Source organism: Bubalus kerabau, chromosome 1, assembly GCF_029407905.1.
Source record: "Bubalus kerabau isolate K-KA32 ecotype Philippines breed swamp buffalo chromosome 1, PCC_UOA_SB_1v2, whole genome shotgun sequence".
Taxonomy (NCBI): domain Eukaryota; kingdom Metazoa; phylum Chordata; class Mammalia; order Artiodactyla; family Bovidae; genus Bubalus; species Bubalus kerabau.
In genome coordinates, this window is record NC_073624.1 from 85,670,750 (window position 1) to 85,695,132 (window position 24,383).

General features: G+C 38.3%; 1 long non-coding RNA gene across 1 annotated transcript in view; it reads right to left on the reverse strand.

Annotated features, from left to right (window-relative positions):
* Positions 1-23,958, reverse strand: part of LOC129641675 (uncharacterized) — an 82,306-nt gene extending 58,348 nt beyond the window's left edge. Inside the window, exon 1 of the long non-coding RNA XR_008709396.1 lies at positions 23,828-23,958. This is a non-coding gene — a long non-coding RNA (uncharacterized LOC129641675). The remainder of the gene's footprint in view (positions 1-23,827) is intronic.
* Positions 23,959-24,383: the final 425 nt, after the last annotated feature.

Sequence of the window (24,383 nt, forward strand, 5' to 3'; positions counted from 1 at the left end):
CCAACAGCATTACAACCTGAAAGAATGTTCATGACCTTCTATGCCTACCCCTTCATTTTACTTGAGAGGCAAAAAAAGCTCCAGTGAATTGCGATCTGGTTATATCTTTTGTTCCCTCTGAACTTATCAATTTGAGAAAATTTTAGGGACTAGGAGAGTAGAAATGGTAAAAGAAGAATGAGCAAATCAAATTGAGGACGCTTGCTACCTCTGAATGACTCTTGCAATCATGGTAAGTGCTCAGATATCTATATTAACATTGACGGTATTTAATACCCTTGTCTCATGGTCCCGTTTGGATGACAAGCGTATTTACATCAGAAAAGGCTTTTCTAGATCCTGCAGACCTATTCTTTCCAATGCTGCATCCATCCTAGCCGAGCCATTCCTGAGGGAGGGAGAAACAAAAAACTTGTAGGAAACCAAGAACACAGAGTCTACATTCTGGGACTTGTTCTTAAAACATGCTTCTATTTCTAAGCTTCTGTGAATTTTCTTTCAACTTTTTCTTCACTTACCTTTTTGCCCCCTTTTTCCTTTCAGATTTTCTGTCAAAACCCTGTTTTGATTTTAATGTACAATGCAAATGCTAATTCTTTGTGATATTTGTTCAAATGCTCCCAATATATTTTATTGTATTGTCTTCTATTGTATTAGTTATTTGCATGTCTGCCTCATTTATTAAGTCACAGAGCTGCCTCTGGAACTAATGGGTGATTTAAAGGTAAGTGGTATAAATGGACTTCAGACCCCTTTTATGTTGTAATTGGGAAGAACCAGTACAATTTCTTGGATATAACTGTTCAGCCTCTGAGGACCAAAGTTGAAAAACCACTACCAATATTTTTAATGACTGATTAAAAGTCATTATTTTATTATTTTTGTTATTATTTATTTAATATTATTTATTGAAGGATTATTTTATTCATTTCTATAATTTGGCAATCTTGGAATGAATAGTTTCCAATGAATTAATAAATAAGTAGTTATCCAATCAGATAAGACAAAAGAAATCTTCTGCATTTCAGCTTAAAACACAATGAATACACTCAGCATTACTGCTTGAACACCAGTCTTTCTCAAATGTTAAACTGGGAGAAAGATAGGCCCTTAAATGTTGGGAGTGTCAGGGAAGAGAAAGACTCAAGGCCCATGGAATTGATTTATGAAGAAGGGCGGTGAGAATTTATGGAGTGGAAACTAACAGATGGTTCACACTTTTTTTTTCCTTCCCACAATCAGCCCTCCCTGTGCTCCTGCTGGAATATTCATTCTGCATATTTGCACAAAGGCCAAAAGATTTTGGGAAGCTCTGCTGAAGTCACATACAATGATGACTCTTGGCTTCCCATCTATAGATTCATACTTGTGGGTATTGTGGGTGATGAGTTTTTCTTCTTCTTACAAAACTGTCTTACCAGACATAATTTAGCAGAGGCTTGGGGAGTCACAGGTGTGCTTTTTAAGCGTCTAGTCTAGACAGAAAGTATAAAAACATTAGTCAACCTCTTTGAATTCATTTAAGTGAATCATGAGTTAATGTCCTTGAAATCCATTTAATAAACATAACTCACTAATATTTTTCCTTCTTTTAAGAAACAGTCATGGTTGAAAAAATATTCTTTTAAAAACCAAGTGTGTTTTAAAAAAGCTTATTTATACTTCAACCTGCTTAAACATTTCAGTAAAGTAAAATGGAGCTTGTAAAATATGTACTTGGTTCCATAAGGTTCTTGACTTAATTTAATTTTGCTTAAAATGTAAAATAGATTTCTAAACATATAGTACTATTGAACCGGGATGTTGACTTTAAAAGGAACTTTCAGTTCAGTTCAGTTTAGTCACTCAGTCATGTCTGACTCTTTGAGACCCCATGAACCGCAACACACCAGGCCTTCCTGTCCATCACCAACTGCCAGAGTCTACACAAACCCATGTCCACTGAGTCGGTGATGCCATCCAACCATCTCATCCTCTGTCATCCTCTTCTCCTGCCCTCAATCTTTCCCAGCATCAGGGTCTTTTCAAATGAGTCAGCTCTTCCCATCAGGTGGCAAAAGTACTGGAGTTTCAGTTTCAACATCAGTCCTTCCAATGAACACCCAGCACTGATCTCCGTTAGGATGGACTGGTTGGATCTCCTTGGAGTCCAAGGGACTCTCAAGAGTCTTCTCCAACACCACAGTTCAAAAGCGTTAATTCTTCAGTGCTCAGCTTTCTTTATAGTCCAACTCTCACATCCATACATGACCACTGGAAAAACCATAGCCTTGACTAGATGGACCTTTGTTGGCAAAGTAATGTCTCCACTTTTTAATATGCTGTCTAGATTGGTCATAACTTTCCTTCCAAGGAGTAAGCATCTTTTAATTTCATGGCTGCAGTCACCATCTGCAGTGATTTTGGAGCCCCAAAAAGAAAGTCTGACACTGTTTCCACTGTTTCCCCATCTATTTGCCATGAAGTGATGGGACCAGATGCCATGATCTTAGTTTTCTGAATGTTGAGCTTTAAGCCAACTTTTCCACTCTCCTCTTCCACTTTCATCAAGAGGCTCTTCTTCACTTTCTGCCATAAGGGTGGTGTCATCTGCGTATCTGAGGTTATTGATATTTCTCCTGGCCATCTTGATTCCAGCTTGTGCTTCCTCCAGCCCAGCATTTCTCATGATGTACTCTGCATATAAGTTAAATTAGCAGGGTGACAATATATAGCCTTGACAGACTCCTTTTCCTATTTGGAACCAGTGTGTTGTTCCATGTCCACTTCTAACTGTTGCTTCCTGACCTGCATACAGGTTTCTCAAGAGGCATGTCAGGTAGTCTGGTACACCCATCTCCTTCATAATTTTCCACAGTTTATTGTGATCCACATAGTCAAAGGCTTTGGCATAGACAATAAAGCAGAAATAGATGTTTTTCTGGAACTCTCTTGCTTTTTCCATGATCCAGTGGATGTTGACGATTTGATCTCTGGTTCCTCTGTCTTTTCTAAAACCAGCTTGAACATCTGGAAGCTCACGGTTCACGTATTGCTGAAGCCTGGCTTGGAGAATTTTGAGCATTACTTTACTAGCGTGTGAGATGAGTGCAATTGTGCAGTAGTTTGAGCATTGTTTGGCATTGCCTTTCTTTGGGATTGGAATGAAAACTGACCTTTTCCAGTCCTGTGGCCACTGCTGAGTTTTCCAATTGCTGGCATATTGAGTGCAGCACTTTCACAGCATCATCTTTCAGGATTTGAAATAGCTCAGCTGGAATTCCATCACCTCTACTAGCTTTGTTTGTAGTGAGCAAAAACAAGACCAGGAGCTGACTGTGGCTCAGATCATGAACTCCTTTTTGCCGAATTCAGAGTGAAATAGAAGAAAGTGGAGAAAACCGCTAGACCATTCAAGTGAAAGTGAAGTCTCTCAGTCGTGTCCCACTCCTTGCAACCCCGTGGAGTGTAGCCCACCAGGCTCCTCCGTTCATGGGATTCTCCAGGCAAGAATACTGGAGTGGGTTGCCATTTCCTTCTCCAGGGAGATCAATCAGGTATGACCTAAATCAAATCCCTTATGACTATTGTTGAGTGGGTAGCCTTTCCTTTCTCCATGGGATCTTCCCAAACCAGGGGTCAAACCCAGGTCTCCCACATTGCATGTTGATTCTTTACCAGTTGAGCCACCAGTGAAGTCCCTAATACAAAATGGCTAATGTCAAATGTGATCAACATCCCTATTCAACCCAGAAAGAATATGAGAGTTTGCTCTGAGAAAGGAGAGTGTAATAGTTAATCATTTCAGTAGCATTCCTAAGCCTCATCAGAACTCCCTTTGCCTCCAGGATTGTGATTCAGAGCAGTGGTTAGATCAAGTGTAGGGATTTTATTCTAATGGACACTGATCATTAGACTGACACTGACCATTAGACTAACACTGACCATTAGACTAACACTGACCATTAGACTAACACTTTAACATTAACATAACATTTCTTCAGTCCTCATGGAAAAATTAAATAAATTTTTAGCACCCTTGAAGAAGTGGCAATCCTGAATCCAAAGTCCAAAGGCCCCATGAAACTTTCAGAACTGGTTTCAGCGGGGTTGAGAACATGTAAGTATAGTAGGCTGCAGTCCATGGGGTCGCTAAGAGTCAGACACGACTGAGCGACTTCACTTTCAATTTTCCCTTTCATGCATTGGAGAAGGAAATGGCAACCCACTCCAGCGTTCTTGCCTGGAGAATCCCAGGGACGGGGGAGCCTGGTGGGCTGCCGTCTATGGGGTCGCACAGAGTGGGACACGACTGAAGCGATTTAGCAGCAGCAAGTATAGTATAAACCCAGGCCCAGGCACTCTACTTCCACTTAGGAGTCCAAATACTCACTTCTGGAAGGTTGGACTCCACACTCTCAAAAAAAATCTGATTTGTGCTGCTTCTTAAATGCTGAATGTTTGGAAGGAAGATAAGAATTGAACTATGCAAAAGTGAATATGCTGATCTAGCCTGTTAAGGAGAAACACTCTAGAAGGTTGGGAAAGCACAGGCAATAATCAGTTAAATGAGTCATACAAAATGAATCTCAAATAATTTTGTAGGTCATACAAGTAAGGACATTTCTCTCAAACATGTTAAATGTAACTAACTCATTAAAACTATTTGGATAATATGGTGAGAATATTTGGATAATACAATGAAGATTAATAGCAGTAGACTAGAGTGTAACAAAATGAACCCTTAACAAAATGTACAGGATAATCTGTTAGGAAATTTCATAAACTGCAAGAAAGATTTATTTAGTAATGTCTGTACCACTGTAGAAAAAAAATCATATGGAAATCCTCATTCAGCAAATCTCACTAGTCCCAATACTTGTAGATATATTAAATTTTCTGACTCTGAGAGTTTTAACAAACTTTGCCATCTTGTATGTAGGTTAATAATATATATTCCTGGAAGAGATATTTAATTTCCACTAGAGCAAAGCAAAAAATGATTTTCTAATCAAGCAAACCACACTATAAACATACCCTTGAAATTAAACTAAGCAAATTTTATAAATTTGTTTGATTAGACTAGCCTTTAATTATAACAGAACTATTACTTCTCTGATGATTAAATTATGAGTTGTCAGCATTTCCTTACATTTAGTAATTAATAACTTGATCAGGAAATTTTACTTTCAGCTAAGGCTTGATAAGGAAAGACCATAATTTAATTATAATAGCAGTAACAATAACCTCATCAAAGATACAACCAAAATTCCTAAAGTTGTCCAGGAATTCAGTTTTTATACCTTTTTCAATGTTATCCATTTCAGGTGCATATTGGTTAATTTTAGGTTGTTAGTACTTGATACGGAGAAAGCAATGGCACCCCACTCCAGTACTCTTGCCTGGAAAATCCATGGACGGAGGAGCCTGGTAGGCTGCAGTCCATGGGGTTCCGAAGAGTCGGACACGACTGAGCGACTTCCCTTTCACTTTTCACTTTCATGCATTGGAGAAGGAAATGGCAACCCACTCCAGTGTTCTTGCCTGGAGAGTCCCAGGGATGGGAGAGCCTGGTGGGCTGCCATCTCTGGGGTCGCACAGAGTCGGACACGACTGAAGCGACTTAGCAGCAGCAGCAGTACTTGATACAGGCTTCTCCAGTGCCTCTGTGGCACTAAAGAACCCGAATTCAACACATTAAATGCAGGAGACTTCAGTCTGATCCCTAGGTCGAGAAGATCCCCTGGAGGGAAGGCATGGCAACCCATTCCAGTTATTTTTGCCTGGAGAATCCCATGGACAGAGGAGCCTGATGGGCTATAGTCCATAGGGTCTCCAAGAGTCAAACACAACTGAAACAACACAGTGTGAGCACACAGAACATAATGTAAGCTGTGCTCGTATGTCATTCATACTAAAAATCAAGTTTAAAATAACTTCAAAAATAAGATTTTTATGTTTCCATTAACATTTTGTACACAGAAATGGCTAATAGTGACAAAGTAAAACTAGTAAAACTATATTATACATACAGTGACTACAGAAAATAATAGATTATCAATTCGGTGTTTCAAAGTCACAGCCAACGTACTGTTTCCATCTGTTGCATTGTTTATTTGACAAACCTATTGGCTTTGAAGCTTTTGTTTAAAAAAAAGCATAATCATATGAAGAAGTCAACATGATATTTGGAACACATTACTGTAATTTTTAAGGCAAGACTAATTTTAAACTTTAAATTACAAAATTCTTTTGAACTATTTGAATTTATAGGAAATATAGTTTTTTAATTGCTTGTGAGTATGTGATAAATTACATATTCTCCCATGGAGCAATTAAAGTATTAACTATGTGTTTTAAACTAGTTTTCCTAAGGATCAGATTAAACATTGAATAATAGAAGAAGGACTTCCCTGGTAACTCAGATGGTAAAGCATCTACTACAATATGGGAGACCTGGGTTCAATCCCTGGGTTGGAAAGGTCTCCTGGAGAAGGAAATGGCAACCCACTTCACGATTCTTGCCTTGAAAATCCCGTGGACAGGGGAGCCTGGTAGGGTACAGTCCATGGGGTTGCAAAGAGTTGGACACAACTGAGCGACTTCACTTTCACTTTCAATAGAAGAATGATACTATGTCCAAAGGTAAGGAAAATTATTTTTCAACTTCTCTCCTTTAATACTGTAGTGAAAGTGAGTGTCTTAAATATTATTAAGTACTGTCTTACAGAAATATCAACTGTCTTATAGTCATATTTATTCTGTCCCACAGTAACTTTAAGAGGGTTTTCCAGGCTGCTCAGTGGTAAAAGAATCCACCGCCCAGTGCAGGAGCTGTAGGAGAGCCAGTTCGATCCCTGAGTTGGGCAGATCCTCTGGAGGAGGAAGTGGCAACCCACTCCAGCATTCTTGCCTGGAGAATCCTGTGAACAGAGGAGCCTGGAGGGTACAGTCCATAGCGTTACAAAGTGTCAGACACAACTGAGCGACTGAGCACGAACAGATGATAACTCTAAAATAGTGACTTAAATATCTAAATCTTAAAAGTTTGTGTTTAAATTTTAAATATGGTTGCCCTAAATTCTGAAACTATAGTTATTTCAGACAATTGAGTGAATTGCCCAAAATCAGTCATTGAATGGTCCCATGTATATGGAAATGAGATATAGAGTTCATGCTCTCTTCCCAAAGTTTGCAAATGTTTCTTGATTACGTAATTCAATTACTTAGCAATTTGGAGGATTAAGATGGTAAAGAGAAAGCCCCAGGAAGATACTTAAAAATATCCCATGCTAAAAAGATTATGTGCTTTAGGCTTGACAAATGTGAAGTGACATCTGCCGACCCTTTTGTAGAAAAAGATAAAGGAACTGGTTCATCAAGGAAAAAAAAGAATTCTTACCAGGAACCAGTGAGAGGAACGACACATTATCAAAAAGAAGCAGGGCTAAGCAAGTGAATCACACGTACTGCTTTAGGAGATGAAAGGCAATGGTTTTTAATGGTTTTTAATTCATTTTATTAACATGTAGACCACAGATAAAGAATCTTCTAGATCAAAGCCTAGAAACATAATGGAAACTAGTTGAATACAACTAGATCTAAAAACATCTGTCAAGGGCTTAATGTGCAAAAATGAAATACTTTGGTTCTACTAGATGTTCTTTTTTTTGGATTCATTTTGATATTTGGCAAAACTAATACAATTATGTAAAGTTTAAAAATAAAATAAAAAAAACTCTTTTAGCTCTATTGTCATATAATATTATATTATGAAACAAAAACCAAGAAGACATGTATCCTTTCACGCTAGTACTTTTTAATGTTGAAAAAAGAAAGTGTGCCTTGCCTAGCCATGAAAAACTGGGCTCTGGCAAATGGCTGTAGTATAAGAACTTTAAATTACACAAGATTTTTGAGTGCCGTTTCATTTTCAGGCAAGACTGCCTAAGTTTTAACATTTAAATGTGACAATTATCAGAGAAAATGTTCACTACTTTAATATTAATTGAATCATTGAGTCTATTAAAATTTGTCCACTAAATTAAAACTAACAGGCTCATATCTCTGTAATGCTTTTTTCTCTGTGTTAAAATTGTTTTACATATATAGCAAAGAATCCTATTTAGTGGTTGTTACCTGCCACAGAATGAATAGGTAACTTTCTTTAGTGAAGACTCACTTAAGTGTGGGAGCCATGAGCCCATAGATTATTCTATCCAAAGGCTAAGTTACTTGAAAGAGATAGATCTTCCTTATTCTGTGGAGAATCACTTACACCATCTCCCTCAGTTATGTAAACGTTTGCCTAGCAGTGCCATGGCCCTGTCAGAAATATATAATAAAAGCATGTTTGGTTCTCAGGAGTTTACTTAAAAGCATGAATGTGTGCTAAGTTGCTTCAGTTATGTCCAACTCTTTGTGACTCTGTTGACCATAGTCCGCCAGGCTACTCTGTCCACGGGATTCTCCAGGCAAGAATACTGGACTGGGTTGCCATGCCCTCCTCCAGGGAATCTTCCCCACCCAGGGATTGAACCTTTGTCTTTTAAATCTCCTGCATTGACAGGCAGGTTCTTTACCACTATTGCCACCTGGGGAAAAACTGCCCCACTCACGTGGGAACAAGTTAGTTATTTGGGGAGATCTGGCCTTCAAGGAGGCCCCAGGATACTTTTAGAACCAGAAGACTCCAGAGCTATGCTAAGAAGGAACTGGAGCCTTGGAGAGGGAAAGATTGATCCTTTGCACTTTCTTCTTAAAGGATGTGAAATACTGCAGCCTGGGGACAGGCTGGAGAATGTTCTTTATAGCTCAGAAGGAGCAGAGTATGTATGATAAGCTCGGAGCCCTAGGGATGCTAGATGTGTATATGACCTGAGTGATGAGCACTGGGCAGCCTACCTATACAAAGGGGCAGCTGCTTATTTTTGCCAGAGGAAGTGTTTTCACTAAGAATTGTCAGCCTTTCTGATTTTTTTCAGAAAACCCAAGAACATTCATGTGAAAACTCTGTTTTCAAATGAAGCCAATGAATTTATGATTTTATTGAAACATTGTGAAGGGCCATACAAAGGAAATCTACAAGTGGATTCAACTCTGAGTAGGGGCAGGGTAGAGGGGGTTGATCTCTAATGAAATCAAGTCAAAACAAGAAAGAATAGAGCCACTGAGAGTGTGGCCTGAAAACAGCCACCTTTATGTGGAAAGCTTTAACTTAAAAAATTGCCTCCCTTGAGATCATTTCCACTTCCAAGATCAGTCCACATGATCTTAGTCACTGCTGCTGCTGCTAAATTGCTTCATTCGTGTCCGACTCTGTGCAGCCCCATAGACGGCAGCCTGCTAGGCTCCTCTGTCCCTGGGATTTTCCAGGCAAGAGTACTGGAGTGGGCTGCCATTTCTTACTCCAGGGGGTCTTCCCAATCCAGGGATTGAACCTGTGTCTCTTGCATCTCTTCCATTAGCAGGCAGATTCTTTACCATTAGCGCCACCTGGGAAGCCCCAAGGTCAGTTCACATCCAATGACTAATCTACAAAGAATTAAAGATCTAGCCTCCTTGTGCCAACTCCAGATAATCTGAAGGACCACTTCAGTTCCAGAGCCACTCCTGAGACTATCACTGGGGCTATAACGTAGCTCCACTTGTTTCTCTGCACACTTCTGTCACCTCATTTTTTCCTAGAAGAATGCTCCCTAATACTTATCCCATATACTAATCTCTTTTGAGTTCCTGGGGAACCCATTCTGAGATATAGACAGAAATAAAAATGATAAATTTTTGTGGATGTCATAGGTTCTTTTTTTTACATTCCTGAGAAAATACTACTTAGGGAAAATTTTATAATACAAGTTAAGATGACAGTTTTAGAATTTGGTTTTAGAGTCTGAAGACTATTTGGTTTAGATTTAAATGATTCTAAAAGGAAGTTTGGAAGATGAAAACAATTAGATTATTGTTTTCAATCATTCTAGATATAGAATAATGTGTTCGATTCCTTGGACAGGAAGATCTCCTGGAGAAGGGAGAATACTGCAGTATTCTTGCCTGGGTAATCCCAGGGACAGAGGAGCCTGGTGGAATACACTCCATTGGGTCCCAAAGAATTGGACACAATTTGAGCGGCTAAGCATGCACAAAGACATTGGTATAACAGTATAAGGTTGACTTTTCAAAGGACACATTACAAATTTGAGGTTATGTCATAAAGCAATTTTGTCTAATGTACCAAGGAAAGGAAGAAATTTGCCTAGCCTTTTTATTTCCAATAATCTGTAATTTTACAAATAGACTTAATTGTATAAACTTATAATTGGACACAGTTCTTGGATTTATGTTTAATTGGAGTTTTATAGGAAAAACTGATAATTAAGCAACTTAAATATAATTTCCTGAAATACTTTAAGTTTGTTTTTGCATCCTGGCAGTTTGAATGACCTTTGGTCAGATGATATTTTCCTCAGGAACTTCCCAGAAATACTTTCTTTGAAAGAAATTGAATCTATCTACTAAATGTGTCATTTAAATTTATTTCTTGATTTGTGGAAACAGTTTTTGAAATTTTATGAAATGATACTCCCTTCCATAGCTCCTAGAAATGCATACTTTTTTCTAAAATGTTAAGCTCTGTCTGCAATATACATTTAAATGTGCAAAAAGAATCATGCCCCTAAAATCATGTCTGTATTATCAGTTTAATGTTGATTTTAATTGTAATGCCTAATTATGCATCCATTCTTCTAATTAAAATAATGATTAAAATATGTTCTGAAAAATATATTTTTATATATTGGTTTAGAGAGGTAAAGGTATGACTTTATTAAAATATGGTGATTGAACTCTTGTACCATTTATATGTTTGTAATATTTATGAATAATTAATTCAGATCAGATTGAATAATAAAATGAAATCCACAGTGGAGTTAAATTTTTATTACAACTTTGGATATACCATCCCTTAAAAGAGAGTGAGAATGCTAGTGTGTCATGAAGAACACATGGATTTCACTACAAAACAGCTTTCTGAATGTGGACTGCTGCTGCTGCTGCTAAGTCACTTCAGTCATGTCCGACTCTGTGCGACCCCATAGATGGCAGCCCACCAGGCTCCCCCGTCCCTGATTCTCCAGGCAAGAACACTGGAGTGAGTTGCCATTTCCTTCTCCAATGCATGAAAGAGAAAAGTGAAAGTGAAGTCGCTCAGTCATGTCTGACTCTTTGCGACCCCAAGGACTGCAGCCCACCAGGCTCCTCTGTCCATGGGATTTTCCAGGCAAGAGTACTGGAGTGGGTGGCCATTGCCTTCTCCACTGAATGTGGACAGTTTACTTCAATTCTAAACCTCAACTTCTTTATATAGAGATTGTAGCTCACAATGTGATGGTGAGATTAATTGGGATAATATTGATATAAGGAAAATGCTTAGCACATACAAAATACCTGGCCCATAGTCAGGATTTTTAAAAGTATAACAGTCATTAACATTTGCATCAGAACACCTGGATTCCTGTCTCTATCACTAGCTGCTGCTGCTGCTACTGCTGCTGCTAAGTCGCTTCAGTCGTGTCCAACTCTGTGCGACCCCATAGACGGCAGCCCACGAGGCTTCCCCGTCCCTGGGATTCTCCAGGCAATAACACTGGAGTGAGTTGCCATTTCCTTCTCCAATGCAGGAAAGTGAAAAGTCAAAGTGAAGTCGCTCAGTTGTTTCTGACTCTTAGCGACCCCATGGACTGCAGTCTACCAGGCTCCTCTGTCCATGGGATTTTCCAAGCAAGAGTACTGGAGTGGGTTGCCATTGCCTTCTCCATATCATTATCTATGAGTCCTAAATCCTCTAACTTGGATTTTTGTCATGAGGAATATGAGGAATTAATAGTACCTGGCTTTCTGTGCAAGGTTGTCTTGAGGATTAAATGAGATAGTAGATATGAAAGTGAAATGTTAATCACAATGATCCTAATTTTTCAGATGAGGAAACTAAAGGCTAATTATCAGAAGCAAACTGTCAAAGGCTGCATTGCTAGCAAGTAGTACAGCCCAGCGGAGAAGGCAATGGCACCCCACTCCAGTACTCTTGCCTGGAAAATCCCATGGACGGAGGAGCCTGGAAGGCTGCAGTCCATGGGGTCGCTGAAGGTCGGACACAACTGAATGACTTCACTTTCACTTTTCACTTTCATGCATTGGAGAAGGAAATGGCAACTCACTCCAGTGTTCTTGCCTGGAGAAACCCAGGAACGGGGGAGCCTGGTGGGCTGCCGTCTATGGGGTTGCACAGGGTCAGACACGACTGAAGTGACTTAGCAACAGCAGTAGAGCCCAGATTTGAAACCAAACCTTCAGTCCCTGAACACAGGCCTTGGTTCAGTTTATTTTATCACACAGCTGCTTCTCATAAAGTTTTTAAGCACTTTCTTTGCATAGGCCAAGATTATTCCCAGTGCCTGGGGTAGGATTAAGCCAAAAAAAGAAGTGAAAGAGCCTCAGCTGCTGGGGTGAAAGGGCACATGCGTAGAGAGCAGGGACAGCTAATATACTAACCATTCTGTTCCTAATAATAGTTCTTCCAGCATCCTAAATTCAATGCTCTGAAGTCAATCTTTGACTTTCCCTTCATCACCCACAGTTGTGTTTCCAATTCCAGCGATTTCTTCTTTTAAAATGATTCTATTATCCATCTTTTTCTCCCCATTTCCACTGCTACCATTTCTACATACTGCTTTATGCCTAGATACAGCAAACAGTCAGATAACTTCCTCTGCCAAGTTACCTTCAGCAATATTGCTAGACAACTCTTACAAAGACTTCACTTTTAAGAATTGTGAGAACTGGGATTATACAGGAGTGGGCTGGAGCTGGCATGCACCAGCTGGCAAGACCAGACTGTGCATATTTCAATTCTGAATTCAGTGTGAGTAGTTTGAAGCTGGCTGTGGTTGGGGGTATTTATGCCACAGAAGTCAGTGAATATTACCAATCAGGGCCCGTTTCCTCCCAGACAGCCAATTGTTAATCATTTAACAGCCCTGACTACATCTGACATATTCACTCCTTATAGACCCTCTGCATAGTACTAATAAATACACATACTAAAGAAATTAAGAGCTTCAGCAATACGTGAACCATGAATTTCCAGTTGTTCAAGCTGGTTTTAGAAAAGGCAGAGGAACCAGAGATCAAATTGCCAACCAGAGACCAAATTGCTGGATCATGGAAAACGCAAGAGAGTTCCAGAAAAACATCTATTTCTGCTTTATTGACTATGCCAAAGCCTTTGACTGTGTGGATCACAATAAACTGTGGAAAATTCTGAAAGAGATGGGAATACCAGACCGCCTGATCTGCCTCTTGAGAAATCTGTATGCAGGTCAGGAAGCAACAGTTAGAACTAGACATGGAACAACAGACTGGTTCCAAATAGGAAAAGGAGTCTGTCAAGGCTGTATATTGTCACCCTGCTTATTTACCTTATATGCAGAGTACATCATGAGAAACGCTGGACTGGAAGAAACACAAGCTGGAATCAAGATTGCCGGGAGAAATATCAATAACCTCAGATATGCAGATGACAACCCCCTTATGGCAGAAAGTGAAGAGGAACTCAAAAGCCTCTTGATGAAAGTGAAAGAGGAGAGTGAAAAAGTTGGCTTAAAACTCAACATTTAGAAAACGAAGATCATGGCATCTGGTCCCATCACTTCATGGGAAATAGATGGAGAAACAGTGGAAACAGTGTCAGACTTTATTTTTGGGGGCTCCAAAATCACTTCAGATGGTGACTACAGCCATGAAATTAAAAGACGCTTACTCCTTGGAAGGAAAGTTATGACCAACCTAGATAGCATATTGAAAAGCAGAGACATTACTTTGCCAACAAAGGTCTGTCTAGTCAAGGCTATGGTTTTTCCTGTGGTCATGTATGGATGTGAGAGTTGGACTGTGAAGAAAGCTGAATGCTGAAGAATTGATGCTTTTGAACTGTGGTATTGGAGAAGACTCTTGAGCGTCCCTATGACTGCAAGGAGATCCAACCAGTCCATTCTGAAGGACATCAGCCCTGGGATTTCTTTGGAAAGAATGATGCTAAAGCTGAAACTCCAGTACTTTGGCCACCTCATGCAAAGAGTTGACTCATTGGAAAAGACTCTGATGCTGGGAGGGATTGGGGGCAGGAGGAGAAGGGGATGACAGAGGATGAGATGGCTGGATGGCATCACTGACTCGATGGACGTGAGTCTGAGTGAACTCCGGGAGCTGGTGATGGACAGGGAAGCCTGGCGTGCTGCAATTCATGGGGTCGCAAAGAGTCGGACACGACTGAGCGACTGAACTGAACTGAATTTGGTGGCTCAGACAATAAAGAATCTGTCTGCAATGTGGGAGACCCAGGTTTGATCCCTGGTCAGGAAGATCCCTTGAAGAAGGAAAAGGCTACCCACTCCAATATTTTTGCCTGGAGAATCCCACGGACAGAGAAGCCTGGTGGGCTACAGTCCATGGAGTCACAAAGAGTCAGACATGACTGAGCAACTAACACACACAAAGAAATTAAGTAAAATCATTCAGCTCCTCAAAAATATATACATGTTCATTCATCACAGTCCATAGTCTAACTCTGCTGCCTAACTTTCTCAACCTGTTTAATTTGGTTCTTTCTTACATAGCTAACATTTTTTATTCTTCTGTAAGACCCATTCCACTTATACTGGTAAGCCCCTGGGCTGGCATTGGCGTGATCTATGATGAGCCCAACCCTTGGTGCCTGTACTCATGCTCTGACTCCCACAATGAGAGATTTCTCTCTCCCCTACTTATTCAACTTTCTATTAGTCTCAAACCTTTTGATCTCTATAGAGTTTGTCCAATTATTTGGCATATATTTCTTTTGTATTCTTTCATTCCTGTTAGTTTTATTTCTGAAGCTATAGCACAAATGGTTTGCAAGCAGCAGCTATGTGGTTGTTTGTATTTCCAGAATCAGGTAATTTGTAGTCAGACTCAAGAAGCTCAGCGAGCCCAGTGGTTTCCAAACACTTTTCTGTGATCTGATATTATTGTTCTGGTTCAAAACATTCTTCCAAGATTAATGCGGGGCTTCTCATTTTTGAAGCAGTTGGTGGCCCCATCGCACTCACAGTCCTCGCGTGAGGAGAACCAGTGAGCCCGCTTCCTGCAGCCCTCACTGGCCAGCCACCCCAGCTGTAACTAGAGGCATGGCTTGGACTGCCTCAGTGTTTCTAGAATATTCCTAATAAAATTGATTTTTTTTTCTATTTTTGGTCAGCATTCTCATGTGAAATAGTACTTTCTAAGTTTAACTGTGAAAAAAATGATATAATATAGGAAAAAGATTGGAAGAATAAGTTCTACTTCGTAATACATAATAAAAAATAGATTTCCAAACTGACAGCTGTTCAAAAAACAATTACACATAGGAATGCCTTAAATATGTTATTATATTATATATTTATCCATTTTAATAATATTTGCCCTTTGTGTGCCACATATACAATGTGAGTGACACCTCCTGGCTCAATTCAGGGCAATATGAGGTTTATAAGGAAGGACTAGTAATTCATCTGCAAGTAAGAGTCTATTTAGACTGTAAATGGTTGAATGTTCACAGTGTGGTTTGCTAAAAACTCAAAGGATACAAAGATATTGGTTTGACCGAAAAGCTTTTTTGGGTTTTTCCACAACATCTTACAGAAAAACCCAAATGAACTTTTTGGCTAACCTAATAGATCAGATAATGTTCCTTTCCTCACATGTTTGACCATCTAATGAGGGAGACAGGCCAGGAGGCTACACACTAACTGTAAAGCGAAGAACTCACTGTAAGTTCAGATTCACCAAGCCATCATTTTTTTCACTTAAAATAATCAATAAATGCATCATCATTTACTGAGCTGCAGCACAATTAAGCGGTTAGGAACACAGAGGAAGAGCTGGAATTTCAGCTCCATTGCTAGAGGGTTTGTGAACTTTGCCAGTTTTCTCAGCCTTTCAAATACCTACATTTCCTCCTGTGGAAGCTGTGGGGAATAATGACAGTATGTGCCTCGTAGGGGTGTTTGTTGTTGCTATTTAGTCGTAGGAGTGTTAGGGGGTTCTAAATAAGTTAACACTTGGAAATGTTTAGCACAAGGCCTGGCACATGGTAAGTGCTAGATAAATGTTAAGTACCTATTGTGGTGCTTAGAGATGGTTTGTGTGTGTGTGTGTCCTGTTTGATTTATCATTCTTAACATATTTCATCTATTTAGAAGAGTTTAGTCAGTTTGTGTTGTTTGGGCCCATTTGGGGATAGGATAAAGGAACAGAGGAGGGAAAACCATCTATATTTGTGTCATTGCTTTTCTTCACCATCAGTAGAATGAAAATGGCCTCAGGATACAGAGTTTCTGGGTCTGGAAAAAGTGTAACAGACACTGGAGGCCCTTCACTTCCTGGAAACAACCACTTGCAAACATTTTTTTAATTGAAATGAAAATGAAATCATTTCAGTCATGAAATTAAAAACTCTTAACCAACAGGTGAGGAAATCAGAGCCAAATTTAAAGTTGGGTGGGAAAAGGCTTGAATTACGATCCAAATTCCATTTGCTTCTACTGGATTAGATGATTTACAACAAAAACTGGAAATTTCAGTGGCTCATAAGCAACATAAAATCAAGGTTTCAGTGTATCTCATAATTATCTTCTGCAGTCCAAACACATTGACAGAATAGATAGGTACAGATACCTTTAGGAATTTCCCAGAGCCTAATGGGAAGAAGTATTGGAACAATAACAAAAAAGACTTTGCTGTTTGCTTCATTGTACTTATACTAAGAGAGAAAACAAGAACCAAGATATACAATAATTATGTATCCACCTCTGAAGTATTTAAAGGAGCAATTGACCCTTTATATGTTGAGTTAGCTATAATTATTTATTCAGGCAAAACATAATAGTTATTTTGACTTCTTTTTTGTTTACTTTTTTTATCCTATTGATTTGAGGCAGACTTTTCCTGTAAAAGAAAGGCTAATCTTGAGTCATTGGCAACAATCAAGCAGTTATGATCTCCTCTCACTTTCAAGATTAAATCCACATATTTAACTTCTGCCACAACTCCCTACCTGTTGGAAATGATTCTTTTGAAATGTGATCCAAAAAATAACTTTCATTGATTTTATGTGAAGGTACTAGAAAATGCTGTAATAAACTATATAAAATAACTTCTCAAAAACTCTGAGCAAAATAGACAGCTTTATTTTTACAAAAGCCATTTTAAAATATAGGAAAAAGAAAAAGTGATTCCATGAAAGTACATGAGGTATAAAGTGAGTATATCTCTCATTCTTTTGCTTCTTACCTGCTGAGATTTTTTTTTAAAAATGAAACAATAGCAATTACATGATTAACCCTAAAGAAAGAAGACGGGGCTAATAAAACACATGAAAATAAATAAAAATATATTTAAGCTAAATATACCAATAATTAACGATGTAAAAGAACTAAATACTGCAATTATAACTCAAGGATCACTAGAATGAATTAAATAACAACTAATGCTTCCAGAATCACTGTGGATGGTGACTGCAGCCATGAATTCAAAGATGCTTGCTCCTTGGAAGGAAAGCTATGACAAACCTGACAGTTTATTAGAAAGCAGAGACATCACTTTGCCGTGAACAACATATGTTTACAAGAGAAACATCAAAAAACACATAAACATCCAAAAAAATTTTTTTAAGTAGATAATGTTATACCATACAGACATAAACTGTAAGAAGCAATATATTTGCATTGCTATACTTATCTAGCTGAATCAGACAGAATAAACTTTTAGGCAGGACCATTACTAGAAATAGAGACATTTCATTATGGTGGAAGTATAAGTCCACCAAAAAAAAAAAATGTAAAATTCAAATTTGTTATGTACATGGTAACATAGCCTCAAAGTATATAAAGCAAAATTTGACAAAAATTAAAAGGACAAACAGACAAATATGTAATCATAAGGGTAGATTTTAATACACTTAGCAACTGATGCAACAAGGACATACACAGTGAAGTCACAGACAATTTGAATAAGACATTTATCAAATTGACCTAATTAGCATAACACCTCACCTCAAACTTCAGAATATACATTATTTTTAAGCATATATAAAACATTTACCAGAACTGACAATATGCTAAGTAACAAAGCAAATCACAACAAATTTAAAATAATTGAGTTCTATAGGACTAAGCTAGAAATCAATACCCAAAATACCATTTTTAAAACCCCAGACACTTTGCACTTGGAAATAAACTTCTAAATAACCCATGAGTTGAACATGAAATATACAAATTTAAAAAATATTTTGAGCTGAATCATAATGAACGTATGATATTTCAAATCTTGTGTTATGCAAGTAGTGCGTGAGTGCTCAGTCACTCGACTCTGGCACCCTATGGGCCGTAGCCTGCCAGGCTCCTCTGTCCATGGGATTCTCCAGGCAAGAATCCTGGAGTGGGCCGCCATGCCCTCCTCCAGGGCATCTTCCCAACTCAGGGATCAAACCCAGATCTCTTAGGTCTCACGCATTGACAGGCAGGTTCTTTACCACTACCACCACCTGGGAAGCCCTGTTCTGCAAGTAGAGCTGTGCTTCAAGGAAAGTTTGTCATTAAGTTATATTTGCATTTTGGAATACACTTCTAAATAGCCCATGAGTTGAACATGAAATATACAAATTTAAAAAATACTTTGATCTGAATCATAATGAACATATGATATTTCAAATATCGTGTTATGCAAGTAGTGCGTGAGTGCTCAGGAGCTTGACTCTGGCACCCTATGGGCTGCTTATATTAGAAAAAAGACTAAAATAGATTATCTAAGTATCTATCTTAGAAAGTTAGGAAAAAGAATAACAAATTGAACCCAAAGAAAGTAGAAGAAAAGAAATGATAAAAATAAGAGCAGAAATCAGTGAAATATAATAAACAAAGCCAAAAGTTTATTCTTTGAAAAGACTAATAAATTTGTAAACTTCTGAGAAGATTGACCAAGGAAAAGGAGACAAGGTACAAATTGCCAATAAAAGGAATGATTTATATTTCCTACCAATATTTGTTCAGTTCAGTTCAGTTCAGTTCAGTCCCTCAGTCGTGTCTGACTCTTTGCAACCCCATGAATCGCAACACGCCAGGCCTCCCTGTCCATCACCAACTCCCGGACTTCACTCAGACTCAAGTCCATTGAGTCAGTGATGCCATCCAGCCATCTCATCCTCTATCGTCCCCTTCTCCTCCTGCCCCCAATCCCTCCCAGCATCAGAGTCTTTTCCAATGCGTCAACTCTTCACATGAGGTGGCCAAAGTACTGGAGTTTCAGCTTTAGCATCATTCCTTCCCAAGAAATCCCAGGGCTGATCTCCTTCAGAATGGACTGGTTGGATCTCCTTGCAGTCCAAGGGACTCTCAAGAGTCTTCTCCAACACCACAGTTCAAAAGCATCAATTCTTCGGCGCTCATCCTTCTTCACAATCTAACTCTCACATCCATACATGATCACAGGAAAAAGCATAGCCTTGACTAGACGGACCTTTGTTGAGAAAGTAATGTCTCTGCTTTTGAATATGCTATCTAGGTTGGTCATAACTTTCCTTCCAAGGAGTAAGCGTCTTTTAATTTCATGGCTGCAGTCACCATCTGCAGTGATTTTGGAGCCCAGAAAAATCAAGTCTGACACTGTTTGCACTGCTTCCCCATCTATTTCCCATGAAGTGATGGGACCGGATGCCATGATCTAAACTATTTATGCCAATTAACTTAAAATTTTAAATGAAATAGACAAATTTCTAGAAAAACACAACTTATCAACACCGACAAAGAAGTAGAAACTTAGAGTCCTATATTTCTAAATATATGTATTTCTACATCATTACATGATTTGGATAATAATAAAAGTCTTCTCACAAAGAAAAAGGAGGGAGAAGTTAACTGGTAAACTGGTGAGTTTTACTAAACATTTAAGAAATATTAAACTTATCCAAGGGCTTCCCTGGTGGTGGTAAAGAATCTGCCTGCAATGCAGGAGACCCAGTTTCAATCTCTGGGTCGGGAAGATCCCCTGGAGAAGGAAATGGCAACCCACTCCAGGATTCCTGCCTGGAGAATTCCATGGACAGAGGAGCCTGGTGGGCTATAGTACATGGCATCACAAGAGTCAGATACAACTTAGCGAATAAACCACCACCAAAAAAGACTTTATCTAAACACTTCTCCAAAATAGGAAATAGGAAACACTTTCCAACTTAGTGAAATTTGATAAGAAAAAAGAATGATGAAAAGATTTTTTAAAATAGCCTGGGAAAGTATGCATCTTCAATAAACTTTAGATATAAATATACTTTTATGATTTTTAGAAATTATTTTTCCTTGTCCTAATTTTGAATTTTAAACAATTCAAAAAGAAACTGCTTCTTGGTGTAACTCCATTTGTATTAATGGAATAAGGAATTTGGGTCTTCTAAGTATTTATTTTTCATTTCAATACTTCAATAATATTTTTTTATTTATCTCCTTTCTTTTTACCTTCCCTCCTGAAGGTGGGTTTTTCTCTCCTGTGTACAAAACACTTAGTTACCTTCATCCTTAAAATTCCCCCTCAGCCCTATAAATTCCTGGTTCCCTACCCTGCCTTTAACCAACTAGACTTGGAAAATGAACCTAATCTTCCATCTCTAATTGTTCACATTCCATTTTGTCTTTCAGCCTCAGAAACCTGATTTCCAACTGCACCATTCCACTCAAATTGCTTTCAGAAAAGTCACCAATAAACTCCAAACTGGCAAATGAAATGTCATCTTTCTGTCTTTATTTTTTTCTGGATCTTCCTGCTTCATTAACTCTGCTTACTTCCACAGCTTCTCCAGACTTTTCTACCTTGACAATAACCACTTCTGGCTTTCTAATCACTATGTTTCTTTGGCGCCTTCCTCCTCTGATAATATATTTCTAAATAGATGCTCTGTTCCACTTTTTAACATATGCAATATTCTTATTTATCAAAATAATTTGCATATCCACAATTGCTGTGCTAAAGCTTTAAAGAAACATTGTATTTTTTTAATTGGTTGAATATTGCCTACTATTTTTACTGCAAACATTCTTATTACCAAAAATTTAAATAGTCTATAAAGTTAATGTATGTTAGTATGTTATCACAAATTCTAATTCAGTGAATTTACCTGAAAATAAATTAATTAAAATTTCTGCCAACTCCACCTTCCATTAAGTTGAAACATTCTAAGTGATTTTGATGCATCTTAATGAGTTGTGTTTTGAAAGCAGAAATAGCTACAAATTTGACACCTATCTTGCTCATCTTTTAAAAAGATATGATCACCTTTTTGCCTTCAAGATAAATCAGAATTTTCAGATTTTAGAAAATGAGTGACAAGGGTAGTAAGCTATCTGTTACTCTCTCGCAAACCCATGAAGAGAAACTTACTAATCACTACAGCTTCAACCTCATATACAACAAAGAGACGGAGATAGATTCTTTCTAGAAAAAATTCACAATTGACCCTTTCTACACCAATAAGAACATGATTGTAATCTTCGCCTAATAGCCCAAAGTCTTTCCTTTGTAGTCACTTTGGTCTGAATTAAACAACATATGAATATACAAGTCAATAATTGGAGCTTGAGTACCATAAGAGTCCTGAAAGATGGTAGAAAATTAGGGCTTTTCTACAGGAAATTATTTAAATTAGCCTGCCCCTTTGGGGCAAAAAGTTGAGGAGCAGTTTTTGAATTTGTCAAACAGTTGTCTTGGATTACAGTGAGCTATTCACCTCACTGTAAACTGTCAGTACATTTTAAAGTTCAAATGTGTCCTCAGATTAAGAAGAAAATATAATATGCTAATTACAATGGCCGGAGGAGCCTGGTGGGCTGCATGCAGTCCATGGGGTCGCAAAGAGTAGGACACGACTGTGCGACTTCACTTTCACTTTTCCCTTTCATGGAGAAGGAAATGGCAACCCACTTCAGTGTTCTTGCCTGGAGAATCCCAGGGACGGGGGAGCCTGGTGGGCTGCCATCTATGGGGTTGCACAGAGTCGGACACGACTGAGGCAACTTAGCGGCAGCGGCAGCGGTAGAAATTTACAAAATAGTAATACATATGTTGAATTCACCCAAATAAATCATTTCAATTACTATTTGTCTTTGTCTATGAATTATAATCCCACATGGGCATTCATTGACTCGTCCCATAATTTGCAACCTACTGGTTAAGATCTAGTCCACAAAATCAGAGAATAACAACCATTAAAATGTAGAATACTTGTTTTAAATTATCAAATCTTTCTAAAAATAGTTTAAAGATGTTGTCTAATGAAAAATTGTATTCTTTAATCTTTTGCTGAATTTATCTCTAATTCTTATATAATCCTATCATTGAGTGAATATAAATCATTAAGGAATGGAAATTTTCTAAGTAGGAAAGAACTCATGAATGAAAAGGAATTTGTGTGGAAAAGTTACTCTACTTGCAAAGGTATAGTTAAGCTTTTAAATAAAACTTCATGTTTGAAAGGACCTGTTATTAAATTGAAATAGAATCTGTAATTCCTTCACTGCATTTCAATTTAGGTAAAATTTCCTCACCAAATATGAGGTCTTTTTATAAAGAATTCTCTCTCCCTATGTAAAATACGCAGCTGCCCCTTAAGCCCTTTAAGTCATTGTAAAAGATTGGATCTGAGTCCAAGTTCGATGCATGAAACAGGGTACTCAAAGCCGGTGCACTGGGACAACCCAGAGGGATGGGATGGGGAGGAAGATGGGAGGGGGGTTCGGAATGGGGGAGACATGTGCACCTGTGGCTGATTCATGTCAATGTATGGCAAAAAACTACCACAATATTGTAAAGTAATTAGCCTTCAATTCAAATAAATTGATTTAAAGCAAAGAAAGGAAAAAACAAACAAAAAAGAATGGCAAATACATGCAGTGGCACATAACCAGATCCTAGGAAGGAACTCAGTAATTCCAATTCAGATAAGTCTTAGTAGAATAAAGCATGTTTTAAAAATGCTGTTGCCTTTTGAAAGGTCCCCATCTCATAAGATAAAGATAGAATAAAGGATGCCATAACAGTGCTTACAATGCCTGCCTAAGGTAGATCTGAGCCTTTACAAGAGGTTTGTGGACTATCTGCTTCCCATTAGTGATAGAGCAAAGCACAAGAGGCAGCTCCTACCTCCGCCTCCCTGCCCACTTCAGTTCACCCCTGTCAATCTTCACCACAACACATTGCTCTCTTAACTGACATGAACAGGAGGGCTCCACTGTGAAACCTTATCTTTTGACAATGGCTTTCTGGAAATCAAGCAGAACCAGGATAAGATGAATGAGGCAGGAAAGAAAATTGAATCAGAGTATCATTTTGCTAACCCTAGCCTTGCCTTCCTTCCATCCCAGGTTTCTTGTCTGGCCCTGAGCACAGAAGAGAAGGGGCTATATGTGTCTAGGGTTTCTTTTCATACCCTTTCAACTCCCACATTCTTCTGTCTCCCCATCTTACTAGTCAGCACACCACAACCCCCTTCAAGGCAAATCCCTGTTTCCTATTAAAAAAGACTTTCTCAGGTTTTGACCACCAACAAACTGAATTCTTCCAAAATGGCTAAATTGAAGTAATAACTGTAATAAATTAATCCATTCTAATGGAAATGGATAGAAAAGCCTGAAATCGCCTTCTATCCTCCTCAAATAAACACATTTTAGTAATAATTTGGAATAGTAAAAGATACTTTCTGGCCAAATAAAAAAGGAAAAGACCAGGGACTTACACAGAACATGAATATCTTCTCTTCCTCTTTTCTCCTCTTATAACTTACATCTTTTCTGTTAAGGTAGGCATGCTGTTGTAGAGAAGCTAAATACTAGAATTTGAAACCCTCTCTGTAACTCACACAATATATTTCCTAGAACAAGTCCTTATTCTTAAAACTTAAGCTCATCAACTATAAATGGAGTTTAAAAATTATCTAATCATAGAATTGTGTGGATCAGGTTGGTTTTATGTAAATCTAACAAATATTATAAAAATAAAAACTTTTCTTTTGTAATTTAAATAGTCTCATCAGAAACCCCACTGATGCCATTATCTGTGTCTGACTTATGCGACATGAGGATATTTTTTCTAGTTTTAACCAGTAAGCAATAAGATTCTTCACTGCCACATTTTAAAATTTATTACAGTTTTCACTCTTTACAACTGATAACATTTTCCTAATGACTACATGTGATACATGGTTTATAATAAATAACCAGGGAAGAATAACTAAAAGCAAAATCTTGGCATGTGGCCAAGCTGTCATCATTGAAACTGGGTTTAGCTTATGT